Source organism: Octodon degus, unplaced genomic scaffold (assembly GCF_000260255.1).
Source record: "Octodon degus isolate 3935 unplaced genomic scaffold, OctDeg1.0 scaffold00026, whole genome shotgun sequence".
Taxonomy (NCBI): domain Eukaryota; kingdom Metazoa; phylum Chordata; class Mammalia; order Rodentia; family Octodontidae; genus Octodon; species Octodon degus.
The window spans coordinates 13,675,466-13,691,296 of NW_004524602.1; the positions used below are offsets into that span (position 1 = coordinate 13,675,466).

At 52.2% G+C, this 15,831-nt stretch overlaps 1 protein-coding gene across 4 annotated transcripts in view; it reads right to left on the reverse strand.

The window, feature by feature from the left end:
* Tln2 (talin 2) overlaps window positions 1-15,831 on the reverse strand; it is a 433,269-nt gene that overhangs the window by 364,520 nt on the left and 52,918 nt on the right. For 3 of the 4 annotated variants that reach the window (XM_004628856.2, XM_023712443.1, XM_023712434.1), the window contains exon 2: window positions 2,643-2,730. The gene's annotated coding sequence lies outside the window, so the exon portion shown is untranslated. Of the gene's footprint in view, window positions 1-2,642; window positions 2,731-13,286; window positions 13,432-15,831 lie in introns of all 4 variants that reach the window. The other variant, XM_023712435.1, reaches the window with a different exon arrangement.

Here is a 15,831-nt window from a genome sequence, read left to right on the forward strand (position 1 = left end):
GCCTTGAAAGAAAACTCTTTTCTTCCCTTTTGCTGCTGAGAAAAAAAAGCCCAGGGAACACAGGCTATGCGTCTCTGGGGCCCACATGACAAGGGGAGCTGCATGGAGGTACTTGGGCTCAGATTACCACTCTACGGAGATGGGACCCGACCCCAGCTCCCAGCAGCCCCAAAGCCTCAAGCCTGGACTGGCGAACACATCTAAGTGTCCAAGTCTAAGGGCCAGGGGAGCAGCTATCCCAGTGCAGCTCTGTCCCGCTGTTGGGAGCGCTTCCCAGCATCCCAAAAGGGGAGGTACAGGCAGGGGCTGGTGCAATAGTTAGCAACCCAGGAGGGATACCTGGCTCCTCTCTCACTGCCTGGAGCACAAGACCGGAGGCTCACACCCCACCTGCAGGCCAACTGGATTCTGTACTGGATGAGAGACAAGGCCAGCCTGCAAGCACACAGGGCAGGAAGCCAAGACTCAGGAAGCCGGACAGAAAACATACAGCGCGTAAGGCACTAGCACTGCGGATCTGACGCGGAACAGACGAGCTGACCCTGAGCACAGTCATGTGATTTGGAAAGTGTCTTTGATACAGAAGTCCCAGAGCAGCCAGAACGTACCAAGCCAGCCCCAGGCCTCCAGCCTTCCAGCCAGGAGCCACCAAGGCCTAACGTAGGGACTGTGTCCCCAGATGATCAGCAGCCACCACTGTCCAGGGAGAGCCATTCCCCTCGGGCTTGGCTGAAGCCGCGGCAAGATGCCTACCACCAGAGTGAACACTTGCTCCTCCCTGTTCATTTCTTCAAGCCCCAACCCCTCAAGAACTGATGTGCACGGGGCCCGGCCCATTAGCTCGGTTGTTTAAGTGCCAGCTTAAAGAAAGCAGTCAGGCTCCGGATGCTGTGGTTCAATCCCCCAATCCTCAAGTCAAACCAGGCCTGCCCTGAAGTCAGGTATCCTGAGGCTGCCAAAAAAAAAAAAAACTTTGGGGCCGGGGAGATGGCTCAGTAGAATAAGCACTTCCCTGGCAAGCTCAAGGGCCTGAGTTCAATGCCCAGTTCCGCCAAAAGAAAAAGAACTGATGTCCCACAAAGCACAGTGTCAGTGCTGTGCCCTAAGGGCCTCCCTGGGGATGCCAGGGGCGGGGCAGGGCAGGCGATGAAAATAAATCACCCCCCCTCACTCTGGCATTAAACCCTATTTCTAGTCATGGCCCAGACAATAAAAGCGAAAGGAGACAGAGCCTCGTGCGCGGCCCACCAGCCTGGGCTGCACCCTGCCTGCCACATTGTGGCTGTCTGGCCCCAAGTTTCGACCTCCCTGGGCCCCTCTGCGGCAGCAGCAGCACCTGCCACCCAACCTACAGGGAGCTAAGCTAGGAGACCAAGTGTCACCCAAGTTCCTGGGGCAATGCAAAGGCTCCAACCCAGCTGCAGAAGTGATAAGGGCTCAGGGGTGGAGCGAATGAAGTCACTGTGAAAACTATACAGGACTCCTGTAAGTGTCTACCGCACAGCTGCCAGCACTGAGCCCCAAACACACCTAGGAGCTCAAGAGCGGCTCAGAGGCACCCCGGGGCCTTTGCACCGCTTGGCTCCAGGCTGCCTTCGAAGCAGGGTCTCCAGCCTCCTTCCACCCCTCATGGCGCCTGCTCAAAGGCTTCTGTGCTTAGGCCACAGCGCTGCTCACATCACGCCCACCACCAAGAGCTACTCGCACAGCCAGCAGCCCTCGGGTGCACATGGAGATGCCGCCAACCAGCACACGGCCCAGAGGACTCAGGACCGCACTGCAGAGATGGGTGTCCAGGAATCACGCTCTGGCACAGGCTCGCAGCACTTCCTGGGGGCAGTCGTCTCTAAGCCCACAGCGGGGCAGCACCTGGGAAGTGTCAGAAGTGCGGACTTCAGGCCCCACGCAGACTCCAGAGTCAAAATCTGTGTTTCAACAAGATGCCCTAGGATACGGCCATGGAGAAGAGGCCTTGGTACAGAGCGTTTACGACACAGCAGTCTATCCAGACAGAGCTGAAGTGGCTGGCTTAGGTTCTTAATGGTAATGTGTCTATCTTAGCTGCTGCATGTAGTAATCACTCAATAAATATCGGACGAATGGGTGAGTGGGCAGTCTATGGACTAATCAAAAGACTGATCCTAGTTTAAGTACAGGGGAGGGGTCTGAGCAGGGGACTAACCAGCAGGAAAAGGAGCAGAGACAGACTCCCAACGGTGGCAGAAGGTAGTCAGATAAGGCCTGTTAGAGACTGGCGGTCGGCTGAGACACAAAGGACGAGGAGATACACACTTGCCAAGGAGAAGATGACGGGCAGGGCAGGGTGGCCTCTGTGTGCTGGGGAGGGTGGGATGCCATGAAAGGGCGAAGGATGGGCAACATGACTGAGAGAACCAGGACTTGTGTGCTTGGCTCTGATGGCACAATGCAGATGCTCTAAGGAGACCGACTCAGAAGGCCCTGTGACCATGGTTAACAGATGGGTGGGGACAGAAAGGGCCCATCTGGGGGACGGGGCACCCAGGCTCTCCTCTCTTTTGATACAACAACCCCAGCACGCCCAAGACAAGCCGTCCACTGCCATACTCTGAGTTCCGTGGGCCTAGCACTGCCCAAAAAACAGCCGTGTGGAAGTGACTCACGGTTTTCAACAAGTTGATCTGGAACGTGTGGGCAGCCAAGCGTCAAGGGGCCGGGAGTCCAGTCCAGATGTTACCCTATCGTGGTGCGCTGGAAGAGAATCACAAATGTCATGCATCACTGCAAGAGGCCACATCACCAGTGAGCCACATCCTCCCTCCCCACCCATCCCTGATGGCTTCAGCCCATCAAAAGGGCAGAAAAGGAGAATCGAGGGGTGGCTAATGGCCTCGAGGCACTAAGCGGCTGCAGAGCTGGCAAATTCTCCACCTGCAACTCAGGCAGGAGACACCAGTCACCGGCTGCAGCCACCACAGCAGCCTCCCCCACCAGGCAGCCCAGCGCTTCAGCTTACAGTTCAGCAGCCCCAAATCTCTGTTTGCAGATAAGCAAAGCCAAGAAGCAGACAGCACACAGACCTCGGCCCGCGTCAGCCGCCAGCAAGGAAAAAGCCAGGAACAGGGCCGCAGAACTGACACCGTAAAGCTTACATTTTACCTGTGAAGCACCTCCATAATAAAACTCCATTTCTAAACAAGTATCCTGCCTGGCTCTTAATCGAGGAGGAGACAAAGCAGCCTGCAGTTCCAGATCATAACTACTCTCTGGTTCTTTCTCCTTAATCCCATGAGACTTGCACCAGCCAAACCCAAACTCCTGGTTTTCTTCAAAAGCAGAGTTAAAGGAAAAAAAAAAAAAAAAAAGAACTGTACATTTCTGCATAGAGGAGGAAAACTTAAAATCCTTACAGTGAGTACAACATTTGAGTTTTTACGGTGTGAAGAACAAAGACTGACACAGAAAACTCCTCTCCCACACAGCAGATTCGAAGACTCTGGAGGGTAGAGCCCCTCCCGAGGGGATACTTGGGGACTACAGAAATCAGTGGATGTTCCAGGCTGGTGGTCAGTGCTTCGCTTTGGTGGAATGAAATGAGTATCACAGTGCTATTCTCTAAGAAATGAGATTTCTGGTTATGACTTTCTCTTTGTCTAATTGCATATTTACACACAATCATCAAAATAGTTGCCTCTTCCCCACCAGGTTCTGGTTTCAGCTGGCTTTTACAAATCGATGTGACCTCAGGCCGGTTACACCTAACCTTGGGGACCTGCAGAACAGGGATGGGATAAAACTTCAGCAAGAAGATTCCACAACTCCCTTGTGCTTCTGGAGCAGACCTGAAATATTTCACGTTAAGTCGGCTCACTCAGAGTGTGTGGTGATTTTCCCACCTTGAAGCAGTGAATGCCCATCCATAGCAAGCTCACTTACACATGTCTCAGCCAACAGAGGCAGAGCTGGGGTGTTCTGTTTGTAGGATGTCAACTTCAGCAGGGGCTCAGCTGCCCTCACCCATACTGAAGGGGTATCTGGATCTGTTTTCCCAAAGGCCCATTATTATTTATAAGGCATAAAGCACAATTCAGGCAGTGAGATCATTTGTTTTGAAAACTACAGCAACCATTCCAAGTTTTTCCCCTCCCTTTCAGCATGCTAGTTCCTGAGTCAAGACAGGGAGATGTAGGTTTCAGAGGAACCGCAAAGGCAGCCAGGCCACCCACAGTACGGACCAGGAGTCCACGCTGGACTCCCCCAGGAAGCTACCTGCCTGTTCCCCTTTCAACGGTTAGGCACAGTCCAATCTAAGAAGCCAAGGAAGACTCAACAAACTGCGCACGGGCACCTTCAACACACCAAGATCCATCTAAGTAAAACAATAGCCCACCACAATACCCACAGTTCTCCTTATTCTGATGGGGGAGAAGGGGACAGAGACAGGGCAACATCACAAACACTTCGGAAAATGCCATGGGTCTTCCACCCAAAAGGAGGACAGAAGTACGCATTCAGTGTTGAGGGGTTCAGGGAGCCCCCTGAAATTCCTCTCTGTACCTCAGGCTAAGGACCCAGCTTCAGTAACATAAGAACCCAAGCTCATAATTCACACTACTCTAGAGCAACTGTATAAGTGGAGGCAGGAGCGGTGACCCTGTGTGGTGTGACACACAGGAGCAGTTAGCAGGCTGGAAAGCTGTCCCCACAGGCAGGGTGGTGCCCTCAGGACAGCTGGGGCCCACCGGAGCTTAGTGCTCAAGTTTTCTACATTATTCTTATACAACAATAATGATATGTGGATGAGTCACAGCCATTGCCTGACCAATTTGCTCTCTGTGAAAGCCTGAGAGAATGTTTTCTCTCCTTGTGACTCTCCTTAGGCACACTCTACATCGTCGATCACTTTCCTCTGTGGCCCCATAATCTCCTTGATCAGAAAATTTGGGACACCACTGAGTTACAGGATGTCACAGCACAGGTTCTCCTATGTCCTGAGTCTTCACTGACCTTCAAAGGCTAGGGCCAAAATGTTGGTTGTCCTTGCAGCCCTTCTTTTTCCTCTAAATTTTGATCTTCAAGCTTAAGTAGTTAACCCTCCAGAAGAGAAGCTTAATGATATTATTACCCTATTACATAGGCAGTTGAGCTTAACCTCACTATCTGACAATGGATCTACAAACTGTATTTGGGTTTCAAGGTAAATTCTGAGGGGATTTGACTGACCTTGGCAGATACAAAAGTTAAATTTCTTGTTATTTAGGTCTTGCTTTATCTTGGTCTTAACCATCCAGTAGAAAAGTATAAAAACAAGGTATAAAAAAGTAAAGCCGTATTAATATGCTGAGCTGTAAAAGGCTCAAGTCAACAACTTCTAACATTGCCAGTCCTACGGAAAACCCATTACTATTATGGACTGCTGGACTATACTGGAATATTTTGCTGAATTCATGCACCTACATTATTTAAATGGCAATGGAATACCCATCTCTGACAAAACTAAACAAAAAAGGAGACACAAATGAAGGATCATTTTGTACCTGTATATACAAAACGGGATAAATATACAATTACTTTCTCTTAATTCAATGAGTAGAAAGATTTGTACTAACAGTGTTTGGACAGGATATCGTGTCTGCATCTCGTACTATGAATAACCATGACTAAGACAATAATATGTAATGTATTAATTATTGAAACTGTCCTAATCTGTTCTGAAACTATCTCATTGTTATTTCTCAATAAAATTAATTTTAAAAACAACAATGATAAACAAAAGCACATGTTGCTTAAAACAGGAACGTACACGTACGTAGGTGGTAGAAGTAAGAAGCCCTAAAGTCGGTTAGAATCTGAGATGCTCCACCTCTGAGGGGAGGACAGCCGCTGGGTCCCTGCCACCTGGCTATACGGGTGTCCATTTTATGCTTTCTAACTACCTTTTTCATAGGGATGAGTCTCACTGTGTTGCCCATGCCAACCTTGATCTCCTGGACCCAGTGACCTGCCTGCCTCAGCCTCCCAAGAAGCTGGGCCTGCAGGTGTTATGTCCCGGCACCTGGCCTTGATGCAACCAATGCATTTTATACGCTCTCCTGTACGTGGATCGCTATCAAGCACTTCCTAAAGGCTTGCTTCAGTGACAGAGGTCCAAGCGCTACCCTTGGAGTTACTCTCAGCCCGGCTTTAAAATACACCAATAAAACGGTGCCGTGAGCCCAGGGCCATCCAGGGCGGGGCCTGACAAGGAACAGTCACAAGTTCTGGCTCCAGGATGAACTTCTATAAATACTGTTTCATTTTTAAAAGCCCACACCCTGGGACAGCCCTGCGCTCTGGCCTGACGCCACGCTGACCTCCGATGTGGCCCGACGTTCTGGGAAAAGCCAGTGTTGGGTTTCCACGGACCCGGTGATCTTTTCCTCAGATACGCTCGGCAGCCTGTTTCCTGCGGCACATTCTGTTACTAGGATCAGAGAGGAGCAGTCTCACCAAGTCACCCTCAGCAGCTGAGCGTGGGGGAAGGCCAGACCCTGCTGCAGAGCCAGGAGGAAGGCCTGGGCACCTCCTGTGCAGGCTGCGCACGAGCCTGGGCGTCCTTACGCTTCCTCCTTCCAACCCACTGTCTCTCTACAGGGAATTCTGTCCATTCGCTGAATGCTCAACTCACCCGCTGACCACCAACGTAGGAAAAGGTAGAGACGTGGCCAGCGCGTGTCCCTCCCCAGCCTTCCGCACTGCTGACGTCATCTCAACCACAGAGGAGAGCATTCGCCGTCCTGGATGACAGCAGCCAGCAAGTCCTCCCTCATCTCACTGGGAAACAAAGCCATCTTTTTAAATTCTTAATTACCACCTTCGTGCCTTTTATGTCTCTGGAATGGAATGCCCAAGACTGGGTAATTTATAAATCATAGTTTTACTTCTTCCTGAGGCTGCGAAGTCCAAGGCATTGGGGCCTCCTCAGGAGGTTCCCTGGCGACTTCCCCCGCCTCTCAGCACCCACCTCTCAATGTGATTGCACTGGGGATTCAGTCTGCAACAAGTGATCTCAGGTGGACACATGCAAACCACAGTGACGACAATGCCAGAAATGACACCCTGTCACCCAGCAGCATTTTGACCTGGTTTTGGACAGTCTACACCTTGCACCCTTGCAGGTCAAGAGTTCATATCTAATGGAGGAAATGTTCGGCCCTCTTTCTGTCTAAAGTCTGCTGCCCCAAAAAGCAAAAGCAAGACTAAGAGTATGGAACCCAATCTCCGGCACATGATCTTCTTCAAAAGTTAAGCCTCCCACTGGATTCTGCCATCTTTCCTAAGCTGAAGACAAACATGTTCAAACATGTGTGCACACACACACACGCATGCACACACACACACACACACACACACACACAAATGCCCCAAATTCCTCTTGATGGACTCAGAACAATAGCTGTACAACAAAGCCATGGCTAAGAGCACAGGAAAAGCACAAGCCTGCCAATGCCAGAACAAAGGGTTTCTGCCACACACATGGGGACACGGCGATCTCACGCCCCTTTCCCACGGCACCCGTGCAGGAGTGGGATCCTTCTCAAATTCAGACACAGTCACTGTTTCCACCCCAGGAGGCAGGAGGATGGCCAGGCCAGGAGATGACTCCAGGCATAGCAGCTCTCTGATGTCTAGCCCAGACAATCCACTAAGGTGGAGGCTGAGATGCCGAGGAGCGAAACCCAGGCCTTTGGCACCACATCCAGCCTCCTACTGCTGTCCACTGAGGGCCTAGGCCTGGCCCCACAATGGACGCCGACTGCCACTTGGCTCCCTGGGGCACACGGTTGCTTTACCACCCTCCTGGTGACTTACCTAGGAGCCACTGGCTGCTCTCTATAGGGGCAGGGGAAGATGCGGTGCTCCAGACCTCAGAGGGCCCTGCCCCCCACAGCATCCGCCCAGCAGCCTGGAGCATGCCGGGGCAGATGCCGGGGTCACAGGAAGGTGGACAGGAGCATGGTACACGGCCCCACTTCGCTTACTCATCACCTGCAAGTGAGGACCTGGGTCCCCTGTAAAGACAAATTCCTGCCCCCAGGATGGAACCCAGGGCCCTGCACTTGCAAGGCAAGCGCTCAACCACTAGGCCACTCACCCACTCTTTTGTTTATTTTATATCCATTCGTTTACTTATTTTTGCTGAGCTAAAGATTAGGCCCAGGACCTTGTACTTATTAGACCGATAGTGTTCTGCCAGCAAATTACATCCCTAGCTCTTTTTTTTTTTTTTTTTTTTTTAATGTTCATGGCAGGGTCTCACCACGCTGCCCAAACTGGCCTCCAAGTTGTCGTGCTCCCGCCTCGGCCGCACACATAGCAGGAATCACACACATGTACCGCCACAACAGCCAGGATGGCCCTGACACAGGCTGGCGCCGCAGCTGCCCCCGGGCGCACTCCTTCGAAACGATGCCTGCCCAGCCAGCCTACCCACGGTGCCCTACGCGCTATAGGCTGTGTCCTCGGAACCAGGGGCCGCCTGGCATCTGGGCCTCTCCCTCACCACAACCTCTGGTCTTCTTAGGGGCCAGGCTGCCCGCCCCAGCTCTGCCAGCCCCTGCACTGGCCTGGCACCCAGGAGACTGGCAGGTAGGAGAGGGGACGAGGTGGAGAAACCTTCTCTAAGGAAGCTGCGGCAGGTAAGCAAGGATGTATGCTAATCGGCTAATCTGGAGAAGGGAAAGGGTATCGCTGGGCCTTTCCCCCAGAGGATCATGGATAACTTAGAGGTTTCATAATCAGGGTTGAAAACTCCAGATTGTAAAGAAAATACACAGGGCAGTCCTCCCGAAGGCCAGCATTTGGGAGAAGCCAGCTCCCCTGGTCTGTCAGCCAACAGCAGAGATACCGGGACTCAGCCCCACAGGGCTGCTCTCTACTGCCTCTGGGCCTGCCTGCTGTCCTGCTGTTTGCTAGCCCCTGCCCTCCTCTGCCTGAGGCTCCCAGAGCTCAAGCTCGCCTGCATTCGAGGTGACATTCCTTCCTGGCATGTGAGGCCCTTCCGAGGGAGGGCTCTGGCCCACTGGTGCCCTGACTGTGCCCCACTCCCTTTTCCCCACATACAGTCCCAGGGGGCTGCCTAGCGTCTGGGCCTCCCCTCGTCTTCTACGCTCCACTGTGGAGTCTGCACCCAAGTCGTTCCTCCTCCCCGCACCATCCTTCTGATACAAACACACAGTTTCTTGCCCCAACTAATCTCATCCCCTCCAACATGACCCTTGGGATGCCCCAATCTGCCTGAGCCACCTCCCACCAGACAGTCCTGTTCGGCACTCCTGGGGTTCAAGGCCGCCCCTCACCAGCTGCACCAGAACGCCCTACCTGGAGTCGCACGCGCACCTCAGCAGGCAGTACCAGCTCAAAGGCCTACGAGCTACATGCATCTCAGAGCGCCAATTCTAGAACCAACCAAGCGCTCAGCAGCCTGAATGATAGGACAGCTTTTCTTCCCTCACTACAGCAATGTGAAGCATCCAGTTATAGTGCGTCATCCGCCTGGCTCTTCTTCCCAAAGGCCAGACAACCAGAATTCCTCCTTTCCTTCCTCCTTCCTCCTTCCCTTCCTTCTTTTATACTCCTTTGCTAGCAGCGTTAAATGTTTGGGACTTGAGAATTCTGAGCCAGGCCCGGTAGCACACACCTATCCTCCCACACTCTGGGAGGCTGAAGCAGGAAGATCACAAGTTCAAGCCCAGGCTGGGCAACCTAGAGATTTAGCAAGATCCTGTCACAAAATTAAAAGGGGGGAGAAGACGAGGAGGGAGGGCTCTGGGTCCAGTCCCCCCTTTAAAAAAAAAAAAAAAAAAAAAAAAAGAGGAGGGGAAAGAGAAGAAGTTCCTCTGGGCAAGAATCTTGGTAAAAGAAATTAACTTTAAAATCCCCCCAAGCCACATATCCTTTCGAGACGGCTCACTCCACACACTTTTTCTTCTGATTCATCATGTATGATGCAGTCCAGAATCACATAGCTCCCTAGGTCAGAAAATGTGTTTGTTGAGGAGCGAATAAGAGTGGCAATGTTCTCAACACCCATCTCAGATGAGGAGTCAGTCTATGTCCTTGCTCCAAATAAAATGAGGAACCAATATTTGACCCCAGTTAAGAAGCTCTGGAATCCTTTTCCCCCATCACACAAATGTTTCCCATTTGGTCAAGTTCTGTTTCAACCATGTGTCAAGAAAAGACAAAGAAAACCCCCACTGCCATCTACTCCTGTTTGCCCAAAAGCACTATAAATTACCTCTGACATCACTCCACCTGACTGCCAGCAATGGTGGCTGCAGCCAAGGTCTGAACAGTGGCCGTGTCTCCAGAAGTCCTCGCGCTCCTCTGCCAAGGCCCAGCCTCAGCAATTCCAGAAAAGGCAGACACGTGACAGGAAGAGCGTCCCATCGAAGGACCGCGACAGTACTTTCTGAACAATCGCCACAAGCATAAAGACCAAAAGACAATTCCTCTGTGACGCTGAACAATGACGGGTGGAAGGTCTCAATACATTAAATTTCCCCAGCTGAGTAAGTCACAGCTGTGTGGGGGATGTCAGAGGTCTTAACTTCCACACTGATTCCCTGGTCACTTTTCAATTAGAAGCATTTCTAAGAAATTTAAATCAGCACACTACCGACCTCCTCAGGCGTATTTCCTAGGCGAGGGAAACTGAGGTAAGGCTGTGTACACCTAGGAGACCACACCAAGGTCAGGCCCATTCTTCATGGGACTGTGGTTCTGGGCTCATACTCCAGTGTGGAAGCCGAGAGCTGTGGGACTGGCCCCAAAGAGGAGAAACGAAACGTGAAGCACCTCAGTACCCAAAGACTGGACAACCCTGACTATCCATCTTTCCTAAGATCCTCTCTGGGGATGGGCAGAGATTACACACCAAACAAGTGTCTTTTCTGTTCCACCCAGAAAATTCACAAGCAGAAGGGACTCTGGAGCCTCCACAGCCCAGGGCGCCTCCGTCTCTGGCCAGAATTCCGTAAAAGACAAGAGGGGGAAGAGGGGCACCTGGCTCCGGGAAGCCACCCATAGCATGCAAGAGTCTTGACATTTCTCTTAGCGGACTCTGTGTGCTAGCATAGGTTCACCTTACGCAAATTCTGCACTTACTCAGCGTGTGCATATTTATTTTTCACATTAAAGTAAGTTTTTGTCTTCCATATTCCCGGGGTAAAATTAAATCCCCCAAAAGACGTCTCAGATTTATCTTGTGGCTTCAGGAATCCACACTTAGCCTCCACAGCACCCCTGCCCAGGAAGCAGCAGGGCTGGCTCTGCCCTTTTGCCTACGAAGGAGGAGCGCTGCTCACCAAATACACTATGACTTAGCCAGGAGAGCTGGGGGCAGCCCTGGGTGGAGTACCCACCTCCCGGCTCTGCTCTAAGCCCGGTTGTTGCCCTTTTGTTTCCACACGTACACAGGCACCCCGAGCTACCCCTTCACAGAGGGGTCCGAGGGCAACTTCAATCCACCCCACGTGCTGAGGTGGGTTAGGCGGTGAGTATCCTCTCCAGGGCTTGACGCTTGACTCAAGGTTTGTAAATGGGCACTTGCCTCTTTACTGGCATCCAGACTGCCAAAACCTCCTGGACTCCTCCTCCACCCGTACACTTCGCCCCAGACACACCCATCTGCAAAACTTAGAAGTACAAACTGCTCGGGGCAGACAACTCCAGAGCCAGTATCATTATCACCTAAAGCCAGAAAATGAAGACTAAAAATAGAACAAAGATCCAATCCACTGACAGGAAAACCCATCCCAAAGAGGAGGTGGCGCTAGCTCCTGCACGAGCCGCAGGAAACACCGAGCCTTCAGCTGTGCTTCACGCTCCAAAGCAAAAGGGAAGGGGCCGCTCCAATGCAAAAACTGCTCTAGGAATCCCAAGCGGCATCGCGTGGTATCCAAGGGACTGAGCAACTTTCTCCCCTCAAGGGGCACGTGGCAGAGTCGGGGGACGTTGTTGGCCCTGGCTACAAAAAGGCGGGGGAAGGGCAGTGGGCATAGGTTTGTTTGACAGGGCAACACATCATCAGGACAATCTCCAAAACAAAGAGCTACCCAGCCAAACTTTCAGCGGTGGGGAGGGGAAGAGGCCCCGAGAATGCAATGAAACAGGAAGAGGATGGGGCCAAGTTCTGAGTCCTCGTTCTGCCCCGGTGGCCTGCTTGGACTGGACACACTGCTGGACCTTACTGGGTCCTTGCTCACTGTTACTAAACAGGGGCACTGGTCCTTTTCAGAGGTCTCGCAGCCACTGAACTGGATGCAAGCTGTCACTCTGCGGCCTTCCAACATGGCAACTCTCCAGGTCTGGAGCCAGTGTCTCCCGGTGGGGGGATCTGCCCCAGCCCTCTCAAAGGCGTTCGACACTTGCACTAGGAAGAAGAATGATGCTGAAAGCAGCTTCTCCTCTGTACACTGCCATCCACCCAGAGTCCCTGGCGACCTCAGACTCCATAGAGACAAAAGGTGAACAACATGGCGTCCTAACACTGGATGCCCATCACCTAAACCTTAAGAGTTCAATCCGTCAATAAACTACGGACAGGCATGAAAACATCATTTTTGAATTATATGTTCTCCTTTACAAGAATACATAATCCAAAAAGAAAAAAACTTTGCAATAAAATTTAGAAGGCATAGTTGTAAGTACATCGACTGTACATATAAGGACTTTGCTTTTATTTTTAATACTTGGCACCCATAAATGAGTGTACCACCCCTACTTTCAGGGTGACCCAATCCTAAGCCACTGTTCCGCAGCTAGAGAAAGCACACTAGGACGTTGCCTCTGGCTGTGCCCACAACTCATCAGGACAGACAGCTGCCCTAAAAGGTTGAACCCTCCACAAGTAAGCCAGTGGTCTCTGGAAACACAGACTGCAGCAGTTGTTTCAGACATAACATTCACTTTCAGAGAAAGAAGTGTAACTCGCCTGGCTCTAAGGTTCTAAACTGCCCTGAAAGTTTATCAAGGCAATGTCTCTATAAAAGTGTGGAAGGAAGAAGCCAATGGGCCCAGCCATGTTGCCCAGGAGCCTGGTGCTGCCCGCCATGCACAAAGCCAGGGATGCCGCAGATGGCATGCTGAGACACGGAAGCCGGCTAAAAGTCAGAGAAGATGCCCAAAGGACAGAAGAGCAGGAACCAGAGAACCGTGCTAAGGCTGGGGAAGCAACACAAACTGCTGCCACTAAGAGAAAGCCGACAGGACTCAGCACATTTCAGTTGCTGCAAAAACATAAAGGCAAAACCCCGCGCACTCACCTCGAGTGTCCCAGTGCATCCATCACCTACGGAATCCAAAGGGCATTTGGAGGCACGCGGAGGACAAGCTCGGGCACCCACACGCTGTCACTTGGCAGCAGAGTTAACCTCCTGGGGCCACGGCTCCCTCTCAGCAAGTACAAATCTGAAATCATAATGAAGATGCTGAAGGGTTTAGTCATGAGCCCTCCCCTCGGCCATCAGAAGGAATGGCAAAAATGCAGAGCCAGTGCTGGAAGCCAGAACAATTTCATTTTCCTCCTAACTGTGCAAGGAATTTGCATTTAAAATGAGCATTTCATTAGCCCTTCCAAGAATGCTGGGAGCTGGCTGCTAACATTAGCAAGAATAAAAGCGGTCTTCCACGACACCAGATTTCTAATTACTGCAACACGAACGAGTACCTGGGTCCTCTGGAAGGCAGGGGAACGTGCAGGCTCATTACATCTCTCGAGTCAGGTGCCAGCTCCACTTTTAAAACATAGCCCTATCGTGTTAATGAAAGGTAACGAAGACAGAGAGACCTTCCTGGTGACAGAAGGGTCCTGCGGACTTTATCATCTCAGGCGTCTAGGAAACAGTGGTTTGGGCAAGAACTAAAGCAGAAAACAATCAAGAAAGAAAACTCTAAGATCTTTTTGTATTCCAAGACCAGAAGTTGCTTGGTGTGGGAGTGGTCAGATGGCGGGAAACCAGCCTGACACTCCAGAGCAAGCGGCAAGCTCATGGACCTGTGGATTCACCGCAGCAGTTCTCTGCATCCGGACTCAGAAGGTGAGGGAAGGAGGGAGGGAAAGAGGGAGGAAGAGCTGCAGGGGGGAACAGGAGGGTAGGGTTCACCTCCCGCCTCCTGGGCCTCTGGGGCCTGGGGGACCAGAGAGAGGGGAAGTCAGTGGGTGGTTGCAGCCTTGCTCCATTCAAGGGGTATTTTAACTTTATTAAGTACAGAAGAGCCTTTTATCTTCTTTACTCACTAATAAAATCAGAGGGTGGAAAGAAACCCCGGAAACCATCAATCGAAGTTCAGAGAAGGCTGCCAGAGCTATGGGGCTGGAGAAGCGGGGGCACCCCTTGCGCCAGGAGTGTGTAGACTCCAGTTAGTCACAGGACCCCGGTGTAGACCTGGGCATCAGAGAGGGACTCCCAGGGCTCTGCAGCTGTGTGAGTGGCTCTTTCCACATCCTCCTCCCCCATATGGCGGGGACCACTCTGTGGTCAACCGGGACGTTCATCTGAGCTAGAAAATTTCCTAACAAGGGCATGTTAATTAAAACTGAGACACAAGCAACACAAGAGGAAAAGGAATCTCCAGAGGATGTGGTCCAGCCTGCACTCTCCATGTGGTTCCCATTCCCCCCAAAGCCTCGCACCAGGCTGGCCTCCTACTCGGCAGTTCTGAAAGGGAGGCCTGAAGCTGCTGGCAAGAGCCACGCTCCACATGCCAGGCCACTTCCCGCTCCGCAGACCTCGCCTCGCCCGGGCTACAGCACTGCCTCCCTTTCCTGCAGCGTCCCCTCCAACCGAACAGACTTCTGGCTTCCTTGAGGTGTCCCTGTGCTGTGACATCCAAGTCTGGCAAACTCTCAGCCTGGAAATCTGGACCCTCAGGGTCCAGGGAAGATGAGTCACTGGCTAAAAACCAGGAACCTGATGGGGAGTGCTGGTTTCCAAAACACAGGCCCTAGCAACCTGTCCAGACAACTCCCTGGAGTGGACAGCCCACGGCTCTTTCTGAAGGCCCGGCCTGGGGCCAGCTGTGGCCCTCGCAGCACCCAGCCTCGTCCTGCAGCCTAATCCTTCACTGCAGGCTGCTGTGAAATGGTTCACTGTGAGGTTCCTTCTTCTGCTATCATTTATTTTAAAAAAAAGAAAACAGACATGGCCTTCCCTCCTGCCTCCCACAAAGAAAAGTGAAAAAACTGGGCCATTACTTCATTAGCTTGGACTCGTCTGGCCAACACTTGGACTTTCCTCTGCTGACCAGGCTCCCCTGAGCCAGCGCGGCGTCCACCAGTGTCCCACGCACGTCCTTTCCCCACCAGGCTGTGGACACTCCTCGCAGGCGCCTCACCTGGCTGGCCCGCTCTCCCCCTTCAATCCTACCTCAGGTTACCTCACGAGAGAGCCGCTCTTGGTGCTGCCCTCTCCCCTACCAGACCCGGCAGGCCTTGCCCAGGCTGGGGCAGAGCTCAGCCACAAACTGTCAGCAACTCTGTGCTCAGTAAATGGTGCGCAGGAGAAAGGCAAGCAAGTGCACCTGAACAGCGGAGGCTGCTGGCATAAGCCCGCCCATGCCGAGAAGTAGATATAGGGCTATTTGGTTATGCGTTTTCAGCTTTATTCATCCAAACTAAGTCTGAGCAGTCCCCACATGGCCACATAACCAAGAGGAGATGGGAGGGAATGAGCGAAACAATGTGGCGGTGAAAAGGACAGACCTACAGCTCACAGGACAGCGTGGGCCGATCTCACCAACAGGACCTGGAAACAGGAGGCATCAGCTCTGTGCAGTTCAAAAGTGGGCAAAACTGAGCTCTCATGGGGG